The following is a 27,461-nucleotide window of genomic DNA, read 5'->3' on the forward strand; positions in this document are numbered from 1 at the left end:
TATTGAAACTCGTACTTGGCCGGCCGCTGTGACAGAGCGGTTCCAGGCGCCTCAGTCCGGAACCGAGCTGCTGCTACAGTCGCAGGTTCGACTCCTGCCTCAGGCATGGATATATGTGGTGTCCTTAGATTAGTTAGGTTTAAGTAGTTCTAAGTCTAGGGGACTAATGACTTCAGATGTGCCACAGTGCTTAGAGCCATTTGAACCATTTGAACTCGTACTTGACGGGGTTAGAAAGCTCTAGCAGACGGGTGCCTTGTGGTCCACGGGTGGCTTTTTGGGCTACTAATCACAAACTCCTTGGTCCAATGTTCGAACTCTGCCATTGATTAAATGTCGTGTAGAAAAATCTCGTCAGCAACGGAAGTTGAATGTGTTGACGTAAAGAGGCACCCTCGTTGTGCCAACAGACTTATCAAATTGGGCGCAGTAGCATTGCGGTAGAAAACTGCCCATAAATGGCGGAATAACCAGCAATGATCAACGATCTAAGGAATCAGAAGGTAATGCAAACCTCTGAATTAAAATTACACGATATGTACCTGCAGCACATGAGCTCAGTCACTGCAAAAAATGTCATGATGCTCTCCCCAATGCAAAAAATGTGCTGTATTAGCCCCACTCAGAACTCTCTGAGGGAACTAGCATATAGGGCATGACTGTGAGAAAAAGGCCGAATAACTAACTCGACACGCCGGCCGGGGTGGCCGAGCGGTTCTAGGCGCTACAGTCTGGAACCGCGCGACCATTACGGTCGCAGGTTCGAATCCTGCCTCGGGCATGGATGTGTGTGATGTCCTTAGGTTAGTTAGGTTTAAGTAGTTCTAAGTTCTAGGGGACTGATGACCTCAGAAGTTCAGTCCCATAATGCTGAGAGCCATTTGAGCCAACTAACTCGACATATTATTATATGTGCTGCAGTATGGAATGATGTGGTTAACAAGGAAAATCTGAAAAGATAAATACAAATACTCAATCAGAATACAATGGGGTTCCACGAAGTGAAATGGACAGAATGTAAGGCTTTGTGGTTTGTTAGGCGAATAAGGGGTAATACTAGGTGTCTCAAAACGAATGACCCGATTTTAAATAGAATTATTTATTAGGAAGAAGGGCTTAACACCAACAAATTGCATGTTAAGTTAATCAGAAAAAACAGAAGGTTATAAAAATCCTTCATAAATGTTCAATATGTCTTCCATTGGCTGCACAGGCGACATCTAGCCGGTAGCCGGATTCATCCCAAACTGAGTGGAAGGTGTCATCTGTTACTGAAGCTACAGCAGCTGATATTTTGGTTTTTAGGTCATCAATATCATAAGGTAGGAGAGGAACGTAAACACATTGTTTAACATATCCACACAGGAAGGAATCACATGGTGTTAAGTCAGGGGACCTAGGAGGCCAAGAATGTAAAGCCAGGTCTCGCAGTCCTATACACCCTATCCATTGTTGAGGCACGTTGGCATTGACGAAACTGCACACGTTGTTGTGCCTGTGCGGTGGTGCTCCATCTTGCTGACAGGTGAAATACTCAGAGTCACGATGTAGCAATAACTAGTTCCATAGCATTGCAAGATATGATTTTCCTGTTACGGTTTCTTCCTCAAAAAAAGTAGGATCCATAAACTTTGCTTTCGGAAACCACAAAAAAATCACTTTCGTGTTCAATTGTTTCAGGATTTTCGAGCATACATATATGCAAATTATGATGGTGAACCTTACTGCCAATATGGAAAGTTGCCTCATCACTGAATATCACCCACGTCATAAAAGTGTCATCTTCCACGTCCTCTAGAATGGCATTGCTGAAGTCCACTCGCTTCACTTTGTCAATATCACGAAGAGCTTGTACCAGCTGTAATCGGTAAGGTTTGAGGGCTAAACGACGCCATAACACACGCCACACTGTAATGCGCGGTAACGCAAGCTCTTGGCCAGCACGACATGTAGACTTGCGGGGGCTCCACACAAATGCTCGTCGGATTTGTTCCACTGTTTGTTCAGGAACGCGTGACCAGCCAGGACTCTTGCCTTTACAAAAGCACCCTGTTTCTTCAAACTGTTTATACCACGGTCCATTGTTCTTTGATGATGGTAGTTTAGCAGGAAATCGATTATGAAACGTGCACTGATCTGCGATCTCTGAGTGAGTACAACTAAATTCAATAACACAATACGCCTTCTGTTGCGCGGATGCCATATTGCGCGAGACCGGCTGCACGCTCCAGGTCAGCGCTGTTAGCGGCATCTAGCGGACTTTGTTCTGAAACTCTAGAACACGCCGGTTACATCCTGCGCTGTTTCAGTTACCTAGTGACATTTGTCTCAATATTATTGGGAGTTAAAATCGGGTAATTTTTTTGGGACACCCTGTATTAGCAACAGTAGAAAATCGTGTAACAAAAGACGGATTCGTTATGAATAAGAAATGGTGTATCTGAAAAAAGAATCTTCATGAACTGGAAGGCCTAGTGCAGTGAGTGAATTACCTTGAGCAGTTCAGTGACCGACGTCAACAACGATATTTCGAGTACCATGGGAGTACATGCCGATGTCACAAGCAGACGTTACCCTAAGGAGGGTGTGTCATGGTACAGAACAGATAATTTGATAGTCACAGTGGACTGCACTCTGCGCTAGTGGAAGGAATACAAGACACAGCTATGAAAGAATATGGGATCATCAGCGGGTATCATATGAGAGAATGATTAATTAACTCTGCAATAAATTTCAGCCAGTTATAGCGAATATAGTGAGACGGTCCATAGTCGATTGCAGAGAGTTTTGCGACGTATCGCTTCCCGCGATTTGGCGAGCGTGCGGCGCCGAAGCGTAAAGCCGTCGACACACGGAGCGTGCAACCCGAACGTTGAGCGTTGAGCGTTGAGCGTGCCGAGTTTCTGACGTCATAGCGTGGAATAGCAGGTTCGGGAGTCTTTCTGGCATATCGGATATTCTGAGCGTGCGTCTGAGCGTTGACTAATGAGATGGCACAACGCCACCTACGTCACACGCACGCCGTCTCCCTTCAGTGCAGAGTTGTGAAGCGCCATATTGGCGTTCATTTCAAGCCTATATGTACATATGCCGTTCCTGAGCACCAGCAAATTGAGAATCACTGGAAAACCCGTTGTTAGTTGTGTGATTTGTTCCAATAAAATGGTGAGATACATCATATTCGTGGCAAAAGAATCATTGTAACTTGCGTATTATGAGAGTAGGCTATTTGAAGGCAGCGATAGACTGAAGATCCACCCAAAACGCATTGTTCTTGGTACAATTTGTTATAATTAAATTTCAGTTAGTATCATAATTATCTACTATTAACGTGTTTAGCATTAGGTAAGACATAATGATTAAGGAGAAGTGCTGAACTGTTGGTTTAGATGCCGGCACGGTAGCTCAGCGTGTTCGGTAAGAAGGCTACGTGCCCCCTGTAATAAAAAAGCACTGAGTTAATCGATCATCAACGAACTTAAACGGATGTCTTGCGACGTCCGCCCCGAGCAGTTACAACGAACAAAAGCGAACAAAATGATATTTAAGAAAAATAGCGTAATCAGTAGCGTGTCTGTCTAGATACGAATTTTCGTTGGGGCGGTGGTTCGCTCGTAACACTCCCGTATTTTTTTCCTAACATTCGCGTTTTTATTAGGTTCTGATACTTTATCACTAGTTTAATATAAGTATATGCTATAATATTTGATATTATGTAAATATAAGTTCACCTTTTTCTGAGGGGTGACTGTTTGATTGGCTTAATCTACAGGACAGCTTGCGCTACTTGTATAAAGATATTTTGCTCCTTTTTCTTGTACGCTTTGTAATTTACATGTTGCAAAGATTCTGCTTCTGGGTAGGAACAGTGATCAAGTAAGACTGATATTAAGGTTTTATTAAAATGTGGGAATGATAAAATAATGTTTATCTTATGGGGAGAAGTATTCCAAATTTGCACCGCACTGTTTGTAATGGAACTTTTATAAACATGTGTCCTCATTGATTGGACATGGTACTTTCGTTTTCGTGGACGATGGAGTAAATGTGCGTTTTAATAGAGCTAACGTGGGAATTTTAAGTGCGCCCATTGAGTAAACAGTTTGATTTACGAACTAGAAACATCCCTCAACTGCCGCTGGAGTGCGTTGCGATCGCGTATACCATGTGGGGGCCCACGTACCGTGTGCACAAGTGGCATCGTTCCTCAGCGTTCAGCAGCACGTTAAACTTGGCTCACTCAGCGTTAACGTTCGGCAGCACGGTCCGTGTGCCGACGGCTTTACGGAGGAAAGCGTGGACCGATGGAGATAGCTGTGGACGGAGAACTGAATGTGGTGGTTTATCACCGAGGGAAGGGCAGCGCATAGTCGAAGCTGAGTTCATGAGGTAGTGTGGTGCTGAAATGTGCTTTGAAACTTGTAGTGGACAGCAGTGAACCCCATGCAACGTTGTAAAGTGCTACTAAGCCTGGTGTGTACGGGCTTACATAGAGATATGGCACTCGGCGTGGAGGGTAGTCCGCTTTGCAGCAGGTGGAGTTAGCCACTGTACCCTACTGGGCGGCGAAATTTGTGGCTCGCTAAGTGCAGGGTACGACGAGAGTTAATCTCCTTTACTTGCTGTCACATTGGAGAGACGTTGTGAGCTGATGGAAATTTGTCTTTCTGACTGAACAGAACTGAGTTTTGCTTAGGCATGATCGAGAAGTACATTTGCCTGTGATTTAACTGTTTTGTGTGTTCCTAACTGCAATGGGCTTCGTTAGCTTTACGTGAATTTGGTATGTCGATGTGCTGGCTGCCTTACAAATAGGTGTTCTGTTTTCATATGTGTGTCAAAGTTACTTTTAAAGCATGTCTGTGATTTTCCGTTTTACCTAGTTATTTTAAGCGAACCGAGTTTATGGAAACACACTCTTGTTCAATAACTCGAAATTAGTAATCATTGGCCCATTAACTTATCACAGCAACCGTTCACTAATTGTTTGTTATTGGACGGCCATTGTTAGAGTGTGTTGCCTTTTTTTAAAGTGAAGTAACTGCTGAGTTATTTTGCGGCGCCATGAAATGACGCCCTGTATATTTTATTTAAAATTGTATGTTAAAGCTTCCTCATTATGAGCTTTTTTTATTAATTATGGGTACTTCCATTGTGTTTAACATACCCGAGCTCAGAGCTGTTTGTGGGATTGTGAAATCTTCACTTCTGTTGTTACATACATGCTCGTTTATTGTTTCAGATGACGGCCCCTGGTAGCTGAGTGGCCAGCGTGACGGAATGTCATACCTAACGGCCCGGGTTTGATTCCCGGCTGGTTCGGAGATTTACTCCGCTTAGGGACTGGGTGTTGTGTTGTCCTTATTATCATCATTTCATATCCATCCACGCGCAAGTCGTCAAAGTGGCCTCAAATCGAAAAACTTGTACCAGGCGAATGGTTTATCCGACGGGAGGCCCAAGCCACACGGCATTTCCATTTCCATTGTTTCAGATATTTCCTGTACCAGCCTGTAATCAGTGTGTTCATGACAAGACAGGCGTTCGCTTTTAGCATAATGTAGCGCATGGGGACATTTTGTGCCCGTCTGTAAGTGCCTTTGTAATTAAAACCGTTTTTTTGGATGCGGCTGTTTTCGTGGTGGTAACTTGCTATGGCACCAAACTACTGAGGTCATCGGTCCCTAGGCTTAATCTAACTGAAACTAATTTACGTTATGGACAACACACACACACACACACACACACACATACACATGTCCGAGGGAGTACTCGAACCTCCGCCGGGAGAAGCCGCGCGAACCGTGGCAAGGCGCACAAGATCGCACGGCTACCACGCGTGGCTCTGAGCTGTTAATGCAGTGTAAAACATTGTAATACGGTGTTGCGAATCTAAAATTTTGTCTCTGGGCTTTGTTCCCAGGCATTTACGAGTTTAAATGTTTCTCTTTTGTTCATACTTTTTCTTGCACTGTACTTCAATTGTTTCACATTTAATCATATATACAGGGTGAATCACCTAATAGTTGCACCGCAAATATATCGGACATGGAAGGCACTATCGATACGCGGTTTTCATTAAATTCCATTGCAGGCAAGGGCACGTATTTCTAGTAGTTACTCATATTTTGAGACGATGATGAAAGTTCAGCTTTTAGTACCAGTTAAAAAATTTTAAATTGAGACGATTCCTACTAGCCGTAAAATCCTAAAATCAATTGTAAATGAGAACTACAGTAGTGTTCGTAACAGGAAGCTAGTGCATCTCGTTTAAGAGATATTGTATTGTGCACATAGTAAACAGCGTCAGCTGTTTGTTGCGTCCTATTGCTTAAATGTTAGGTAACGATGTTATGTCTGTTTACGTTGTGTTGTGTGTACACGGTCACTGCATTGCGACGGACTTGTCACTTACTGTGTGATAGTGAATGAAGTAGAACGTGTTTGGAAGATGGTATTTCCAATTGCCAAAAAGGCGAACGTGCCTGTGATTTATGGTGAATATAGGAAGTACGCTGTTCGTTTGTCTACATTGTACGCCGAAAAATATCCCAATATACCTCTACCTCTTCAGAAAAGGCGTATTACGGCTGCCCGCTCTGAAGTCACAGCTGGAATACTGGAGCGTGTGAAGCAGTCATTGTGTGGGAGACTGAAACCTTGTACAGATGCTAGTGATGGTCATTTTAAGCTTTGAGGGTACATTGATTGTTTATGTGTCAGATCGAACAGAGCTAATGCATTTAACTTTGTTTGTCTTTCGTTTGTCCTAGCCAATGTCCCATTTAAAAACACGACATTTCCGAAGACGTTAACATCTGAGTAGGGTTGCACATACCTATGTCTAACTGACATTCGTTTTATCTACAATATCGAACAACAGCTGTCTGTGTTTACAATGTTAAAACTACGATAACTCGTAAACTACTTGCACTAGACCCTGCCTGGTTGTGGTACTGTCAATTGGCATTCTTTCATGGAAATATTTGTACTTTTTAAAATAAATACACATCTAAACCTCATATCACTCTATGTATGGACTGCTTAGGCGGGCCCCAGCTTCGCTTTTCAGCTATGGAATCCGCGTATCAATGGCGCCTTCCATCATCGATAGTTTTGCGGTGAAAACTTTACGTGATTCACCTTATGAAGGATAGGGAGAGATTAATATTATTCAGAAATCCCAATACAAGGAGATATGCTTGCAAAAGGGCTGGAGATACAATAAGATACCACCCACATTACGTCACGGTGAAACAAATACTTCGAAAACAAATAATGTCATTTTAGCAGTAATATACGCATGAGCATCTAAGATTTCTTTCTCCTTTAATGGCACATACTAATTCTTTGTGGATGGGACTATGTGTAAGATATATTAATAGTCATGCACTACGAAAAACTTAAGCAGTTAGTGTTTTATACTTACGGAGTCTTGTGTGAGCGTATAATTCCAGGTCTCCTTCCAACAGGAAGTAATTGTCACTGCTTACTGCTTCAATGGGTAACTGCAACGCTAAGGAATTATGGAAGAGTACTTAATTACTTAGCTGTCAGTGTCACATTGACGCACAATGGAATTTATGAGATTAAAAGTGATGGCACTTTCACAACTGTGCTGGTGATACATCACTGACACACGCTTCTTGCGTCTGTAATTAATGACGTCAATAACGACTTCCCACCATTAGTTAAATGAGAACGTCTCATAGGAATCTGGAAGAAGAATTCCACAGAGTAACGAGTTGACTAGCACAAATTTAATTGGTCAGAGAGTGGCTCATGTATTGAAAATAACGTCTAAGATGTTTGTTATTATTTACTGTAGAGTAAGTAGTGTAGCGGTACACAGGAAAACCATTAAAGTTGTTAGGTATCAGTCATGGGCATTTTATTTGTACCGCTTAAACGTGACAATTTGTACCTTCGGTAGTGCTTATCATCAGTGGCATATATTAAATGAAGAGAAAGTAAGGACTGCTTACAGAGCATTAAGTGGAAACAATATCCAGATAATACAAACAATAAAATTTGAAAACATTCCTTACACTGATCGACATATGTGAGATATATTTAAATAAAAATTAAAGAGTGTAATTCTGCGCGCTTATGTATATACGTACAAGGTGGTCCATTGATAGTGACCGTGCCAAATATCTCACGAAATAAGCATCAAACGAAAAAACTACAAAGAACGAAACTCGTCTAGCTCTAAGGGGGAAACCAGATGGCGCTATGGTTGGCCCGCTAGATGGCGCTGCCAGAGGTCAAACGGATATCAACTGTGTTTGTGTTTTTTAAATAGGAACCACCATTTTTATTCCATATTCGTGTAGTACGTACAGAAAGATGAATGTTTTAGTTGGACCACTTTTTTCGCTTTGTGATTGATGGCGCTGTAATAGTCACAAACGTATAAGTACGTGGTATCACGTAACATTCCGCCAGCGCGGACGGTATTTGCTTCGTGATACATTTCCCGTGTTAAAATGCACCGTTAACCAATTGCGGAAAAGGTCGATATCGTGTAGATGTATGGCTGTTGTGATCAAAATTCCCAACGTGCGTCTGCTATGTATGTTGTTCGGTATCCTGGACGACATTATCCAAGTGTGCGGACCGTTCGCCGGATAGTTATGTTATTTAAGGAAATAGGAAGTGTTCAGCCACATGTGAAACGTCATCCACGACCTGCAACAAATGATGATGCCCAAGTAGGTGTTTTAGCTGCTGTTGCGGCTAATCCGCACATCAGTAGCAGACAAATGCGCGAGAATCGGGAATCTGAAAAACGTCGTTGTTGAGAAAGCTACATCAACATCTATTGCACCTGTACCTGTGCACCAGGAATTGCATGGCGACGATTTTGAGCGTCGTGTACAGTTCTCCCACTGGACACAAGAGATACTACGGAACGATGACAGATTTTTTGCACGCGTTCTATTTAGCGACGAAGCCTCATTCAATAACAGCGGTAACGTAAACCGGCATAATATGCACTATTGGGCAACGGAAAATCCACGATGGCTGCGACAAGCGGAACATCAGCGACCTTGGCGGGCTAATGTATGGTGCGGAATTATGGGAGGAAGCATAATTGGCCCCTATTTTATCGGTGGCAATTAAATGGTGCAGTGTATGCTGATTTTCTACGTAATGTTCTAGCGATGTTACTACAAGAAGCTTCACTGTATGACAGAATGGCGATGTACTTCCAACATGATGGATGTCCGGCACATAGCTCGCGTGCGGTTGAAGCGGTATTGAATAGCATATTTCATGACAGGTGGATTGGTCGTCGAAGCACCATACCATGGCCCGCACGTTCACCGGATATGACGTCCCCGGATTTCTTTCTGTGGGTAAAGTTGAAGCATATTTGCCATTGCCATCGTGATCCACCGATAACGCCTGACAACATGCGTCAGCGCATTGTCAATGCATGTGCGAACATTACGGAAGGCGAACTACTCGCTGCTGAGAGGAATGTCGTTACACGTAGAGCCAATTGCATTGAGGTTGACGGACATCATTTTGAGCATTTATTGCATTAATGTGGTATTTACAGGTAATCACGCTGCAACATCATGCGTTCTCAGAAATGATAAGTTTACAAGGGTACATGTATCACATTGGAACAACCGAAATAAAATGTTCAAACATACCTAAGTTCTGTATTTTAATTTAAAAAACCTACGTCTTACCAACTGTTGTCTAAAATTGTGAGCTATATATTTGTGACTATTACAGCGCCATCTGTCACAAAGCGAAAAAAGTGGTCCGACTAAAACATTCGTATTTCTTTACGTACTACACGAATATGTAATAAAAAATAGGGGTTCCTATTTAAAAAACGCAGTTGATATCCGTTTGACCTATGGTAGCGCCATCTAGCGGGCCAACCACAGTGCCATCTGGTTTCCCCCTTCAAGCTAGACAAGTTTCATTCTTTGTAGTTTTTTCGTTTGATGCTTATTTTGTGAGATATTTGGACCGGTCACGATCAATGGACCACCCTGCATATACGAAGGACTAACCATAATGGTGACAGATAGTTGTATGTTATCTCAACAATTTTAACGTTTTATAACAAGCATCGCATTGGTATGCTACTGTTGGCGGGAAGAAAAGCAACCAGGCCTGTTGAGTGGGTATCGTACCCCTGAGCGTCGAAATTGTGGAAATCCAAGCAGGGGGGAGTCACAGTGAATAATAGACTCTGCTGCACAACTTTCGAGTCCATAGTTTCCATAAGGCGAAGTACAAAGTACATGTCGTTAGATCTACAAATGAATTGTGTACCATAATCATAAACATAGCATACAGCATTTCACTACACAATTTTATAAGAGCCACGCGTAGCTGTCAGCATTCCCTAATATGAGTAATATGAACAACCGCAACTGTATTAAACCCACATACGTTCTCAGTAGGACATGTTCTGAGGCATCAAGGGATCACCAATTTAGTATTGGAGGGCAGCGTGGAGGGTAAAAATCGTAGAGGGAGACCAAGAGATGAATACACTAAGCAGATTCAGAAAGATGTAGGTTTGCAGTAGGTACTGGGAGATGAAAAAGCTTGCACAGGATAGAGTAGCATGGAGAGCTGCATCAAACCAGTCTCAGGACTGAAGACCACAACAACAACAACGTTCTCAGTGAATGTGACGAAGAGCTTGAACATGGTTTTGTACATTCTCCTGTGTTTACAGGAATGTAATGACTTGACTGCTTCTGTTTCAAACTCATTCATTAAAAAAAATAAAGGAGAGAAGTGAATAGAAATTTGTCTCTGTTGTTCTGGATGAAGCAATTGATGCGTTCTCAGCACTTTGCTTACAGCTCTAAGTTGAGTCCATGAAAGAATTTCAAGATTCATGAATATGCACACAGTTACAGTCTGAGGGACATTTGCATAGTTGGCAGTCTAGAGACCTTGGCATTGCAGTGTTCGTTCTGCGTTTCCGGTCAGTGACGGAATTCATTGCTACCGCAAGATATGTCATAGGTCAAAGAGTGCATAATGCTTCCCCTCTTTCAGGTCAACGATAAGAACCTCCCCTCTGTCTGAGGAAGTAGAGAAACGACTGCCGAAAGCGCCTGCGACACAGTAGGGTTCAGTGTCTCTTTTGGTGAAAACCATATATAATAGTCACTTTTTCAAGAATATAGATAATCGAGATGAATTCAACGTAAAAAAATAGCCTACTACTCACGGATCTTAAATCTCGAAACCAGGTCTCAATGTAGATGTAGTTCTATGTACTTTCGTAGATAGTTTACACCTCACTGACATATTATCTGATATTTTAAACACCAGAGCATATGGCACTGGCTAATATGCCACAAAACTGATGATGTCTGAGAATCTTAACATAATGGGCATGCAGTGCCAAAATGTTGATGAATCGTTAACTGAATATCCAAGGAAAAATAACTTCTGTCGAAGGGAGTATGGAAGAAATAAACGTAAATTTCACACACTCGTGTACCAACTATAGAGACTTTCTGTTATCCTTTGAATTTTTACACGTAAGCTTCTTTGATCATTACAGGTAACGCTACCCTTCACATGCATCACAATCACTAGAGACATATGGGTTTTTGTTTTCTCCTGTTTAAGATGATTTGTTGAATTTTATTGTGAAATTGGCTTGAGCCTCATCACTCATGCGTAAAACAACTTGTCCTTTTCTCACTTGATATCTTGCGAACAATGGATGAAGGACGAGAGGCAGATTCCTTATTCTCAGACTGTTAACGAAGGTACGAGCATACGGAAAGAAATCACATATATATGAGTGCCACGAAGAACACTTAAGTAACAGAACCCAGTATGTCGTCCTCGATAGCGAGAGTTCGTCAGAGACAATGGTATCGCCAGGAGTGCCATAGGGAAGTGTAACAAAACTGCTTCTATTCGCTATATACATAACGATCTAGCGGACACTGTAAGCAGCAGCCTCCGGCTCTTCCATGATAATGTTGATGTCTACGGGAAATTGTCGTCGTCGAGTGACTGTAGGAGGATACAAGATGACCTAGACAAAATTATCACTTAGTGTTGTGAATGACAGCTAGCTTTAAACGTAGAAAAATAAAAGTATAGCATGTTTTTGTTGTTTTTGTTGTGGTCTTCAGTACAGAGACTGGTTTGATGCAGCTCTCCATGCTACTCTATGCTGTGCAAGCTTCTTCATCTCCCAGTACCTACTGCAACCTACATCCGTCTGAATCTGCTTAGTTTATTCATCTCTTGGTCTTCCTATACGATTTTTACCCTCCACGCTGCCCTCTAGTACTAAATTGGTGATCCCTTGATGCCTCAGAACATGTCCTACCAACCGATCCCTTCTTCTAGTCAAGTTGTGCCACAAACTCCTCCACAATTCATTCAATACCTCCTCATTAGTTATGTGATGTACTCATCTAATCTTCAGCATTCTTCTGTAGCACGACATTTCGAAAACCTCTGTTCTCTTCTTCTCCAAACTATTTATCGTCCATGTTTCACTTCCATACATGGCTACACTCCATACAAATACTTTCAGAAACGACTTCCTTACACTTAAATCTGTACTCGATGTTAACAAATTTCTGTTCTTCAGAAATGCTTTCCTTGCCATTGCCAGTTTACATTATATGTCCTCTCTACTTCGACCATCATAAGTTATTTTGCTCCCCAAATAGCAAAACTCCTTTACCACCTTTCAGGATCATTCATGAAATAGTTGTTTTACCCGTGGATAAAGGAAATGCAACTGTACTGCTTCCATTATCAAAGAACAATCACCAAAATACGACCTACTCGAGGACCCAGCAATCAGAAAACTGAAGGGAGACCCGACCAAGAGGGTGAAAAAGAAAACTGTTGAACTTCTACGCCAGTGCCTGCCGAAGGAAATCGTCAAGAAGCTCCGACCTCGAGCTGCTGCAGTCCCAAGGCTTTATAGGTTACCAAAGGTACAGAAAAAGGATGTTCCTTTGCGCCATATCGTCAGCAATATAGGCGCTCCAGCGTATCAGCTAATCAAATGTTTCACGGTGGAATTAAGCCCTCACGTCGGGAAATGTCAGGAATTCTGTACATTTCATTCAACGGCTGCGGGAGCTGCGCCTCCGTAAGCAGGACCTCATGGTGAGCTTCGATGTGGTCTCACTTTTCACCGGAGTGCCGCTGGACGACTGTCTTGATTAGGAAGAAATTCAACCCGACAATGACTGATCTTTTCCAGTTTGTCCTCACATCAACATTCTTTCTCTTCGATGGAAACTATTACGAACAATCGGATAGTGTTGCCATGGGGTGTCCCCTGTCACCGGTGGTAGCAAACTTGTTTATGGAGGACTTCGAAGAGAAAGCACTGGAAACTGCAGCACTAAAGCCTATGTGCTTCTACAAATATGTTGATGACACATTTGTGATATGGCCACACGGAAGAGAAAAACTTCAAGATTTTCTCCAACATCTGACTTCTCTGCATCCTAAGATCAAATTCACCATGGAGGTGGAAGAGAATGGTGAACTCCCGTTTCTGGACGTCCTAGTCAAGTGAAAAGCGGATGGCACCTTGGGACACAGTGTATACAGGAAAGAAACCCTCACTGATCTGAATCTTCACGCAACCAGCTGCCATCATCCTTCACAGCGTTAGGGTGTACTGCAAACACTGGTATACAGGGCACGCGCAATATCGGATGAAGAAAGCCTACAAAGAGAACTTAACAACCTTAAGGACGTTTTCAAGAAGAATGGATACAACGAGAGTCAAATTCTACGTGCCTTCAGGCAGATTGCACTAGCCCAGCAGAGAGAGAACGAGGAGGATGAGAAGACAATGGCGTACCTGCCTTATGCCGGCAAAGTATCCAACAAAATCGGCAGAATTCTGGCTCGGTGTAACACCAGATGTGTCTTCCGCCCACCTCCGAAAACGCGTGCTCTGCTGCGTACAGTAAAAGATGACCTGGGGCTCCGCAAACCGGGTGTTTACCGTATTCTGTGTAAATGCGGTAAGGCATACATCGGGCAAACTATACGGACAATCGAAGAAAGATGCCAGGAACACAGAAAGCACACTGAACAGAAGCAGGCTACAAAATTTGCGGTTACGGAACATTACATGGATGATGGAGATACTATGGAGTACGCGAAAACGGAAGTTTTACGGCAGGCCTCGTCTATTTGAAACTGTGTTATTAAGGAGGCGATTGAAATACGTGTAGCTGACGGTCTGATCAACAGAGACGCTGGGTTCAACCTCAGCAAAGCCTGGGACCCAGCAATCAGACAACTAAAAGCACAGCGCCGACCCAAAGCGACTTCCGCGCCCGACGAAGGCCACAGGAAATCTGATGGTCCTCGGTTTGCATCCATCAGCCAGCAGCCCTCCCCTCCCCACCATCCCTCCACGCAGGGCCGCGTGCGACATGACGCTGGGGAAGGGGAGGGGAGTGATTAGAATATAAAGGGGAGGAGATTCAGCGGAGACGCTCAGTCTGTAGGTATTACCTGAAGATGACGGCAAGGAACGCTGTCGAAATATTGTGGTTTGAAAACGACAATGTAGTCTTCCGCCCTTACTGTTGAATCTATTAATAGAAAAGGTAACGATGAAAATAAAAGAACGATTCAAGTGTGGGATTCAAATCCAGGTGGAAGGATATCAATGATAAGATTCAGTGATGGTATTGCGGTCCTCAGTGAATATGAAGAAGATTTGCAGAACATGTAGAATGGAATGAACAGTCGAATGAGTACAGAATATGGATCGAGAGTAAATCGAAGAAATAAAGAACTTATGAGAAGTACCAGATATTAGAAGAGCGAGTAAATTGGGGATCATGAACTAGCCATAGTTAAGGACTTCTTCTACACAGCAAACAAATTAACCCATGATGGACGGAGGAAGGAAGACATTAAAAGCTAACTAGCACTGGCAGAATTGTCATTCCTGGCGAATAACGTTTACTAGTACCAAGTATAGATTTTAACAATACTCGTAAGATTGAATATTTGTAAAACAGAACTGTATGACAATGAAACATGGAATATGGGTATGCAATGAATAAATTCAGAATAAGGTATTAGTGATTATATAAAGACAATGGAAAAATGGAATAACGGTTATACCCGGATCAGAATAAGTGATTGACGGCACGCTGTTTACAGGGTTGTTACCATAGCAACAGCCGATCAGAGAAAGCGCTTGGCTGCGTCTCCTGCTCTGTTCAACGCCGTCGAATCTCTCTGCTACAGCAGGTAGCGGCTACTGTTGCCGGTTGCAGACGGCGCTCACAGCCGGTAACATAAACAGCTTTCGCCCGTTCCTTCGTATACTTGTTTGTCTGTGCTGCGAATTTATTTTTCGATACGGAATGTTTGAAGCTTCTAGTGGAAGTCTGAAAAATGGTGTGGTTGCCAAACGGTAAGCTCAGCTATCTGCTCGTATTTCGTGTGGATGCTCGTCGCGGGAAAACTTCGAGAAAGAGAGAAACAAAGATGCGACCCTTATTACTTTGCTAGAACGTAGTCCAGAAAACTGCCGTTACCTTGAAGATAGTAAAACACTGTCGTCGAAGTCAGTAAGGGGAAAAAACTGAGGACACTCGGTAAAAAGAGAAGGACAGAGCCACGGCTAACAAACTAGGATGCTTTTGAGCTAGTTATTCGTCGCCACATGCAGTGTATATGGTTATCACGAGAGAAATGCACATGCAACTATTTACAAAAGTAAAGAACTGTGCGTTACTCTTCGCGAAGCAGTTATTCAGTGGCAGCAAGACTTCTTTGTTAATGGGTGTCAGAGGCCTCGGTTTTCGGTAAAGAAGAACTTATAAAAATTTATCCTGGAGAAAGGTGATATCGCAGCATGGCATAAAAATTTATCCTGGAGAAAGGTGATATCGCAGCATGGCACTGTCGGTGTTTAGGAAGTATTATTAACGTGCCGTTTGAAGACATTGTATGGCTGAATAAACTTAGTCATTCCGTTATGAAATGCGGGACAGATGATAGTATACCTGGAAGTTCTACTGTTCTCGTAGGAATGGGCATAAGAATTACCGTCTTTAATGCTGGAACTGCATCTGGTTTCGTACCTAAATGTTTCCAGCTTTACAAATCGAGAAAAACAAGCGGCAACCACGAGGAGATGAACCACGACAGTTTTATGAAGTGGTTCAAGGGGCACATACTGAAAAACATAAATCAGCCGTCTGTAATTGTAATGGACAACCCCCATACTACTCAGCTATTAGAGATGCGACTCCGACGATGGCAACGAAACAAGCCGACATTGTTGTTGAAACGTTACTGCCACTTCAACGCCCTCGAAATGATCTACGGACTGGTTAAACATTACGTGGCAACAAATAACGAAAGTTTTAATTGTGGTAGATATTCAAAGACTCTTAGAGGAAGCAGCGGCACAAATAGCGCTAGAGAAGTCGAGTAGTGTGTACACCTCACAGAAACGGTTCTTAAGGAATCATGGAGAAGTGAAGTGACTGTTGAAGGTTATAAGGAACATATTACTGTATCCTTAGAAATTCCAGTGGCTCTTCTTCAGACCAGAACTGAGATAACGACAATGTCGAGCAAGAAAGTGATTCTCAACTGAGTGGCATTTACCCATTGCCTTAATACGTCGTTATTTTTGAGATCGTGTTTCATACTTTGGACTGAATGGTGTGTACTGCAATTGTACAAGAAATCTCATCTCATTATTAAGGACTACTCCTCAGCAAAGGTATGACACACGACAAACTCATTACAGTGATTGGTAAATACTCAAGCCGATTATATTATTTTAATGTTGTTAGTTATTGCATTTGTATGAACGATTCATATCTATTTTAGCATCACTTTCGTGTCGATTACAACTGAACGTGACTCGTTCTAACTATTATTAAAGTACGCTTCCTGTTTCTTTGCTTGAGATATAAATGGTTCAAACGGCTCTAAGCACTATGGGACTTAAAATCTGACGTTATCAGTTCCCTAGACATAGATCTACTTAAGCCTAACTAACCTCAGGACACCACACACGTCCGTGCCCGAGGCAGGATTCGAACCTGCGACCGTAGCAGCAGCGCCGTTCGCGACTGAAGCGCCTAGAACCGCTCGGTTGAGCATTAGGAATAATAGGAACACGGTATCATTTTATACATAGGAGTGCGTTTGTTGAGCCTCAAGGATATTACGAGCCTGTAAAGTGAACTCAATAATGCACTTTAAAATGCGAGATAAGAAGGTATTCGAGTAAGGAACCTCACAGCTCTTTCTGCTCCAGCCATACTGAGTCCGCACGCACCGGCGAACCTACAACATTGTCACATTCCACGCTCAACTGTACTTCACTGTTAACCACTTTGTTTTTCTGATCCGGGTGGAGAATACTATCCATGAATACAATGATGCTTTTGCTACTCAAAAATATTAAATTTAATGTACAGACATTTCTGCATATAAATCCAACCAAGTAGATTAAGATAAAATGTAAGAAGTAGCTGTAAGTTGGTTGAATAAGATAATGTGTATGGAACGTATTACAAACATACATTAAGTAACAGCCCATATGACTATAGTCAGTGAAACGCAGTTGAGTAACCACTGCCTCTGTACAACCAAACTTTTGGTTTGGAAGACGGAAAGGGGATTGTGGCAGTTGGTTCCCCACTTTCCTGTCATAGTCTTTTTAAGACTATTAGGCTGTTTTGAGCTCTCGCATAAGCAGTTTTCCGTTGGTTTTAATGACTGTTTCATTTGGAAACCTTCGTTCGTTTGTGTCATCCATTAGCTGTGCCTGCCTGAAACAGTACCTACATATTATTCCAGACAGTGATAAACAGCGGACGAGATGTGGCACATCGTGGGAGAATTCTTGCATACCCCTAGACTGAAGTGTGCTCTCATTTGGAGACCTGTCCTGGATCCGATTATTAACGGATGCTTATCGCGACCGTACGGGTAAGATAATGAGGGTCAATCGGAAACTGCCGGTTTGGTGTGCATAATGCGGCGCACCTGAAGCGGAACGGCCGCCGTGAAACACGTGGAATAGCAGCGGGCAACTGCTTTCTCACTCGCCACAACGGAATGGCAGGCAACAGCGACTTAGTCACACATCGCGTGGCCACACGCAGCAGCGCCACGCAGATTGGCAACCATAGTTTCGCCTAGCAGCAGACGACGGCAGAAAACTCGGCGTCAGGTATCTCAGCTAAGTGAACACAGCAGTGCATTTATTTTGTGTTTATAATGTCAGTGTTTTCGTCAGCCAGAGGTCGTTATGAAAACAACAGTAGGCCATGGTGATTCAGTGGCTTGGTGGAAGGAAGGTGGCAAATACTGCGAGTTGACGAAACTCATGGGAGACCTCATAACATCGTTTCGGACCCCATTTTGCCGGATGTAGTGCAGCAACTTGACGTGGCTTGGACTCAACAAGTTGCTGAAAGTTTCCTGCGGAAATACTGAGCCACGCTGCCTCTATAGCCGTCCATAAAGTTCAGTGGGATTCACGTTGGGTGATATAGGCGGCCAAATCATTCGCTCGAGCTGTCCAGGAGGTTATTCAAACAAATCGAGAGCAACTGTGGCCCGGTGACATGGTGCAATATCATCCAGAAAAATTCCATCGTCGTGTGGGAACATAAAGTCCATAAATGTCAGCAAATGGTGTCCAAGCGTTCTAACATAACCATTTCCAGTCAGTGGTCGGTTCGGTTGGGCTAGAGCATCCAGTCCATTCCATATAAACACGGCCCACACCATTGTGAAGCCACCACCAGCTAGCACAGTCTTGTGTTGAAAACTTGGGTCCATGGCTCCTAGTGATCTGCGCCACACTCTAAGGCCATCATCAGCTCTTACCGACTGAAATCGAGACTCATCTAACCGGACCATGGTTTTGCAATCGTCTAAGGTCAAAGCGATATGGTCACGTGCGCAGGAGAGGTACTGTAAAAGATGTCGTGCTCTTAGCAAAGGCAGTCGCGTCGGTCGTCTGCTGCCATAGAGCATTAACGCCAAATATCAGCGCACTGTCTTAACAGCTATGTTCGTCGTAAGTCGTACAATGATTTCTGCGATTATTTCATGTAGTGTTGCTTGTCTGTTGGTACTGACAACTCAACGCAAACACCAATGCCTCTTGGTCGTGAAGTGGAGGCCGCCTGCCACTGCGTTGTCCGTGGTGAGAGATAATACCTGAAAATTATTACTCTCGGCACGCTCTTGACACTGCGCTGTGACATTTCGGAAATGGCACGTCCCATGTATCTAGCTCCATCATTACGATTTGAAAGTCTGTGAATACCCGTCGTACGGCCATTAAAACATTACTTGAGTATTTCCTATATAGTCGCATGTACTTTGCGTCACGTGAGTGTAGGGGAGTCGAAACCAGTAGTGACCCATGACGTCATATCAACTTCAGATTTTCTTTTTATAGTTGTCATTCATTTCCAAATTGTATTGATTATTTACACAGTACGGAATTTAAATGAGTGCAGCATTTAATAGGTAATGAGTTTTAATGAGATAGATAGAAATATGTTCGACATAACAAATCACCTTTTAGCATTATGCATGATTTGTTTTCTCTTTGTAAGAACAAAAACTTGCGTGTTGCTCGAGTGCGCGATCAAGTAGTCGTCGAGTGCGGATCTGCTGTAACTTTCATGAATGAGCATAGAATTATTAATTTACAGCCAGAAGATGATTTAAAAATTATTCTAGGGAACCACGGCCCGACTTTCGTGCAAACAAATCGCGGCATTTAACATACGCGGCTCGATATCGGGCGTTATCGTCGCGTGTGTGATTCAGTAACATTAACCGCAATTTACGGACATTAGCTTGATAATAACTATCAAAGACTTATATGAGCGGCATAATAATCTCCTTGATGCTTAAAGCAATCGAGAAGCGGTTTACTGTCGGGACACGACAAATATTAATCATTGCGTAGTCAGCTTGTTGATACGTTGCTTAGCAACTCATAAACGGACAGTGATAGAATGATTGAAACGACCTTTTAGGTATTAATGACCACTACACACACATCAGAAACTAATTACTCTATAGTGAGTGACTTTTGGATTAGATGAGTTTTTTTTATTTCAGGTAATTGGTATTAATAAACTTCTTTCGAGGTTGAAACTTCATCAATGGTGTCGCGCTCATTCAGATTAGTAGAAGGATAGATAGTACCAGCTACGCTACTATTTATAGTTTTAAAAGAAAAGACAGCACATACCTGTTTTTCTTTTGAGAAATGCTCATATTTCAGCCGTCAGTGGTCTCAAACCAGAGGCACGAGTGATGCTCTCTCACAACACTACGATATCGTGAACCACCACACACATGTGGCCCCTTCCCACTATATTTCTGCATTGAAACCCCTGACATATAGTCGCGGTACGAAGAAGGAAGAAAAGCGAAAGAAACGGAGCAAAGAGAGAAGGGGAGGTCAAACCATAATCATGTCGGAAAGCTTTTAACATGCATCATCTGACTATACGTAACAGCTCCGCCACAGCACTGTCATCTTATACAATTCCGAGTTAATGTTGGGGCTTTTCTTCCCCCGGAATTTTTATTTTAGTGCTTAGCCTTACTGGTGGATGGTTTCAATATGCTCTGTGTTTTTATGAAACAAGGGACCGATGACCTTTGCAGTTTGGTCCCTTTAATCTTTAAACCAACCAACCAACAAGTACCACCATAACAGATTTCTTTGTTTCGTGCATTGATACTTTCACCATTGGGATGAGGAATGAAATCACAGAGAAATTTGTTGGATTAGATAAAATTAGATTACTTTTTGTTGATCCAAATAAGATTGTGGAACTTCTTTATTGTCCGCCGGACTAAGTTGCCGTCTGAACATTGTGGAGGAGAAATGAGCACAAGTACCGGTTTGCTGTTGCTTGTTACTGACTTTTGTGTTGGATATATATGTCATTTTTTTGTTCTGTTTTAGGGATCATACCGCTTAAGCAAATTAAGTTAGCTATCCCGAGGGTGCGTAACAAGGCACGGGGCACAGCCGGAGAGTAGAGGCCCGTGGGCGTCTGGCGCTGATGGAGGAGGCTCGAATGCCGTCGTTGCACCAGCGCGGGCCCGTTTTGTACGCAGTATACACTCGGAAGTTGTCTCGGAGACATTATTTTTTTAATTCTATTGATTTAGATGTTTTAAAAGAAAACGGCAAGAAGGTTGTGGTTATGTACAGTCCTTTTTATGATTCAGATATCGTTTACTGTTACTCCCGTTCTACAGTAAGTAGTTATGCATGTTCAAATCTGTGCCTTTTGATGGAAATGTACTGCATTATCGGTGAGTCAGGGACCATTTTACGAAGCTGTGAAGGAAGACGGGAAATTATTAAGGTCATTCTCTTTTGTGGCTCAGTCATCTATTTCACAGAAAAACAGAAGCTAATGGTGTGAAATTACGTGAGAGATGATTGCTCTCCCCAAAACAGCGAAGTTTAAGCGTGACGTTTTGAAGTGCATATAAATTAAGTCGACCATTCGCAACAGCTCTTGTGACATAGAGAGAGAGAGAAGGAGGGAGAAAGAGAGAGAGAGAAGTATGATGGTAAACGGGTTACAAAGAGTTTTCCTGTGTTTCGTTGCCCTCTCGTACGTTACAGATGTACTTTTCCTCCCTCCCATGCATTAAAACGAACCAACACCAATGATTAATGACATCTTAGCCGTACAACAATCACTGACACGTGACACAAGTTGCTCATGTCCGTGACAGGACTGAGACCCAACGTGTCACAAGAAATTTGCGTCGTAGGTGAATCAGCACTCATCCTATTTTGTGTGATTTGATGTGTTTTGGCAGTAATTTTCGAACAAATTCAGGAGATATCCAAAGCAAATTTGTTTCGACAACTAATTCACATGCACGAATTTTGCAGTGAGGAACTTAGCCAACTAAATCATTTGTTTTGGTTCTCACCAAAATTTCCTATTTGAAGAGACAATTGTCTGGACAGATGCCGTGGAGATTATTTCAGAACCACACAGACATAGTTATAATCTAAGATTCAATATAGAATCTAGATGCAGTGGTTCACAGTCTGTAACTACGTACCAAAGGACAAGACAGGCCTCGCTGGGCATATAATGTAAGTAATAATTGGAGAAGGAGTCAAAATTTATTTGATGGCGTGCCAACAATTTTCAGACAGGCGACTACAACCAAAACAGTGAAATGCTTAGTCTTGAAGAGCAGAGACAGTGTCAATTTCTGATGATGATGATGCTAATACTTGTGGGGCGCTCAACCGCGCTGTTTTCAGCGCCCAAACAAAGTTCCAATCTTTACACATTCCATACTCGCCATTGTCATGAACGATGATGACACGATGTGGATAACACAAACACCCAGTTCCCGAGCGGAGAAAATACCCGACCCGGCTGGGAATCGAACCCAGGACGTGTTTGGGGGCAACCCAGTCAGGGTTGCTGTCCAGTGAGTGCAGCAAGGTACAAATTAGCTGCTGTTTTGGTGTGGCATTATTTGGGGCCGACGTACGCCGCTGGTGGTCATGGTAGGCGTCGTAACGGCTGTACTATACGTGAATTCCATCCTCCGACCGATAGTGCAACCATATCGGCAGCATATTGGCGAGGCATTCTTCATGTAAAACAATTCGGGCCCCCATCGTACACATCTTGTGAATGCATGGGATAGATTGAAAAGAGCTGTTTATGGACGACGTGGCATCTACTTTGCAAAATACAAAGTTAAGCCACAAGCTGCTAAATCTGAGCTCACTGTCCCAATCCCAACCAAACCCCCGTTCACCACATATTCCTCCATCCAATTTCCACCGTCGAAGAAATTATTAAATTCATGAAAATCGTCCTCCAAAACATCCACCCAGTCCAGCGACACTCCTTGCTGCCCACTTTATCTTTCATCCCAACTCCCGGGCTACCTACTCCCATAACAAGGTCCACTTCATCTTCACCTGCCTCGACACACTTGTCTAAACTTCTTCCAGTCCTCAGCTACAAAAACGAATCTTACCCCTTAGAATTGTGCTACAACAGTACAAAATCCTGTACTAGTACAACAGTTCCTTTCCTACCTTTAGATACCTTTAAATCCATAACCTACTTCAACACAGCATCCATACCTTTATTCTTAATGAAACATTCCTTCAAACCTATCACACCATCTAAACCTTTCCCTATATCCTCCACCACAAAGATAACCCCCTCGTCTGGGCATTGCATTTGGCCAACAGCGGCGAAAGCCTGCATTCCTTTCTAACACAATTTTTCGTTCTAGCACTCTGTTCTTGGCCTTCCACTCTTATTGTTCGCTCTTGGTTCCTCTTACATACTGTACATTACCCGACTCTCCCTACAGCTTACCTCTTTCCTTTACAGAATTTCGAACATCTTATACCATTTGACAATGTGGAACACTTCTTAAACGTCAAAAAATCCTTTGAAAGTGTCTTGATTTTTCTTCAGCCTTGTTTGCATTATCAGCCGCAACGTCATAATTGTCTCTCTGCTGACTTTGCCTTCACTTAAGCCCAACTGATCGTCATCTAAAACATTACAAATATTCTTTTCTGTTCTTCTATATATTAATCTTGTCAGCTACTTGGATACATGAGCTTTTATTCTGATTGTGCAATAATTCTCGCAGTTGTCGGCTCTTGCAATATTCGGTATTGTGTGGATAACATTTTTTCAAGTCAGATGGTATATCGCTAGTCTCACACCATCTACGCACGAACATGAATAGTCGTTCCGTTGCCACTTCCCCGAAATATTTTAGAAATTCTGATTGAATGTTATCTCTCCGTTCCACCTTATTCGATCTTACGTTTTCCAAAGCTCTTTTAAACTCTGATTCTAATACTGCATACTATCTCTTCTATATCGACTCCTGCTTTTTCTTCTATCATGTTGTCAGACAAGTCTTCCCCTTTATAGACGCCTTCAGTGTACTAGTTCCACCTATCTGCTCTCTCCTCTGCATTTCATCTCTACCTTATACAACGATCCCTTCAAATCAACTTCAATCAGTTTACATCCGGGTGTAACCAATGGCTGCTCAAGATCAACTCCTCCAAACCGCATTCATTAGTTACAGGACGAACCATCCGCACACTTAACGTTAATTTCACCGAAGGTTGTTTTGACTTATTTACATGCTGAGTTAGTCTTTCCGACAATCATTTCTTTTTTGATTTCTCCACATTTGTCATGCAGCTCTTTCGCCTTAGCATTCTTGCAATTCCTGTTTATTTCATTCCTAAGTGATTTGTGTTTCAGTATTCCAAGACTTCCCTGAACATTTTGTACTTCTTTCTTTCATCGATCAACTGAAGTGTTGCTCCTGTTACCCATGGTTTCTTCGTACCTGTGCTTTTCCTTCAATCTTCTGTGATTTCCGTTATTAGAGATTTCCATTCCTCAACTGAACTGCCTACTCAACTAATTCTTATCGCATTATGTATAGCTTCAGAGAATTTGAAGCGTACCTCTTTATTCCTTTGTAATTCTGTGTCCTAGTTCTTTATGTATTCATTCTTCCTGACAAATCTCTAAAACTTCAACCTGTTCTTCATCACTATTAAATTATGATCTAAATACATACCCGGTCTTGGGTATGCCTTACAGTTCAGTATCGCATTTCGGAAACTCTGCCTACCATGGTGTAATCTAACTCAAATCTTACCGGCCTCTTCCAAGTATACCTACTACTCTATGATTCTTGAACAGCCTATTCGATATTATTATTTGAAATTAATTTCAGAACTGAATTAGTCTTTCTCCTCTCTCATTCCTAATATCAAGCCCCTATCTTCCCATAAGCCTTTAGCTAACCTCTTCCCATTCTACCGCTTTCCAATCCCTCCTGAATATTAGATTTTCATCTCCCTTTACATAATGCATTTTCCTTTAGTATCTTCAGCCACTGTCGGTATCTTTTCATCTTTGCTTTGAGACGTCGGCATGTATACCTGAACTATCGTTGTCAGTATTGGTTTGCTGTCGATACTAATGAGAACAATCTTATCACTAACCTGCACAAAATAACACACTCCCTGCCGTACCTTCGTATTCATAACCAACCCTAGTCCCGTTATACCGTCATCTGACTGGAATTCCTGGTCTTCATTCCATTTCACTTCACTGACGCCACTATATCTAGATTGAGTCTCGGCATTTCTCTTTTCCGGTTTTCAAGTTTCCTTACTACGTTGAAACTTCTGTCATTCCACGTTCCGACTCGTAGAACGTTATTCTTTTGTTGGATATTCATCTTTTTTTTCATCTTGTATGTGTTTCAAGCTCTAGAGACACACTTCCAGTTAACTATGTCAGACTTATTGCATCCTTCCCATCTACTCGCCCTTCCTTTGTCACTATTAAAAAAGCCAATTAGCGTACCTTATATACCACTGCAATTGTGCCTCAACACTTTGTCTCTTCTCCTATCTTTTATCTCCTCTACAATGTCGACATGCTCAAACCACCATTTACCGGTCCATCTCCTTCGGTATGCTGATGACACCGCTTTTATCTATCTCTACCCTACACTCCAGGAATCCTAACGATCCCTCCAATTCAGCTTCAATCAGTTTAGATCGTGGTGTCACCAATGGCTGCTCAAGATCAACTCCTTCAAATCGCATTCATTAATTACAGAACGAACCACCCGCACTTTTAGGCTCCATGACTTCTATCTTACCATTTATGACTATCCTATCACGGATACACTAAGACTCGTCCAGCAAGAAACGTTGATACCTACCCTATAGGAAGCCCACAATAGACTAAAACTATGGTCAGGCTAAAGTTTGGGAATATACTTTTGCACCATTTTCCACACTTGTCCCAAACTTTTTAACGTAATTACCAACCAAAGCGATGTTGTTCAAACATGGAGGAGATACAGAGAGACAGGAACTGTCGATGACATGCCTCACTCAGGCCGCTCAAGGGCTACTACTGCAGTGGATGACCGTACCTGCGGATTATATCTCAGAGGAACCCTGACAGCAATGCCGCCATGTTGAATAATGCATTTCGTGCAGTCACTTCCTAAGTTAAAGGCGTAGTCCATCTTTGCAACCACACACCATGTAGCTCTGTACAGGTGGGTCCAACAATATGCCGAATGCACCGCTAAGGATTGGCATCACGTTCCCTTCCCCGAAGAGTGTCCCATATGCTATCAACCAGACAATCGTCGGAGACGTGTTTGGAGACAACCCAGTCAGGCGAACGCGTTAGGAACACTGCCCAGCGAGTGCTGCAAGGTGGAGGTTCCGTGCCCTACTGTTATGGGGTGGCATTATGTGGGGTCGATGTATGCTGCTGGTGGTCCTGGAAGGCGCCATAACGGCTGTACGGTATGGGAATGCCATCCTTCGACCGATAGTGCAACCATATCGGCAGCATATTGGTGAGGCATTCGTCTTCGTGGACGACAATTTGCGCCCCCATCGTGCACACCTTGAGAATGACATCCTTCACGGTACCGACATTGCTCGACTAGAGTGGCTAGCATGTTTCATAGACATGAACGCTGTCAAACATGCCTGGGATAGATTGAGAAGGGCTGTATATAGACGACGTGCCCCAACAACCACTCTGAGGGATCTACGCCGAATCGCCAGTGAGGAGTGGGACAATCTGGACCAACAGTGCCCTGATGCACTTGTGGTTAGTATGCAACGACGAACAGAGCCATGCATCAATGTAAGAGGACGTGCTGCTGGGTATTAGAGTTACCGGTGTCTACAGCAATCTGGACCACCACATCTGATGGTCCCGCTATGTGGTGGTACAACATGCAATGAGCGGTTTTCAAGAGCAATAAAAAGGGCAGAAATGGTTTTTATGTTGATCTCTGTTCCGATTATCGGTTCCAGAACTCTCGGAACCGAGGTGATGCAAAACATGTGTGTACACGTTGAGAATAAAATATGACGCACCGTGGAAGTCTTACCCGACACAGACGGAAACCGGCAGTTGTGATGTACATGTACAGACACACAAATCCTTGCAATTCCAGAAAAAGTGGACAATTTATTCAAGAGAAAGAGCGTCACAAATTTAGCAAGATAAAAAAGTGTTGTGTTCTCTGATCCTTATGCAGGCAACTATTCGGCTTGATATTAGTTGACAGAGTCGTTTGCCATAAAGAGCTACAAAACTGAACGTAGAATATTCTCGACCTGATAACAATATAAACGGATAACAAGAAATGGGACATGCTATGAAAAGAAATGGTTCTCAGACCATCACTCCTTGTTATCGAGCTGTAAGGAGGGCGACATTCAGGTGGTATCACGCCATAGTCTGGGGTTCTCCAGATATGTAACAACAGGCCAAGGATGTGCCTTGAGACGCGCCAGATGGTGTTGGGAGAGCAACCTCACGGTCGCCCGCCATACA

Source organism: Schistocerca piceifrons, unplaced genomic scaffold (assembly GCF_021461385.2).
Source record: "Schistocerca piceifrons isolate TAMUIC-IGC-003096 unplaced genomic scaffold, iqSchPice1.1 HiC_scaffold_2356, whole genome shotgun sequence".
NCBI classification, from domain to species: domain Eukaryota; kingdom Metazoa; phylum Arthropoda; class Insecta; order Orthoptera; family Acrididae; genus Schistocerca; species Schistocerca piceifrons.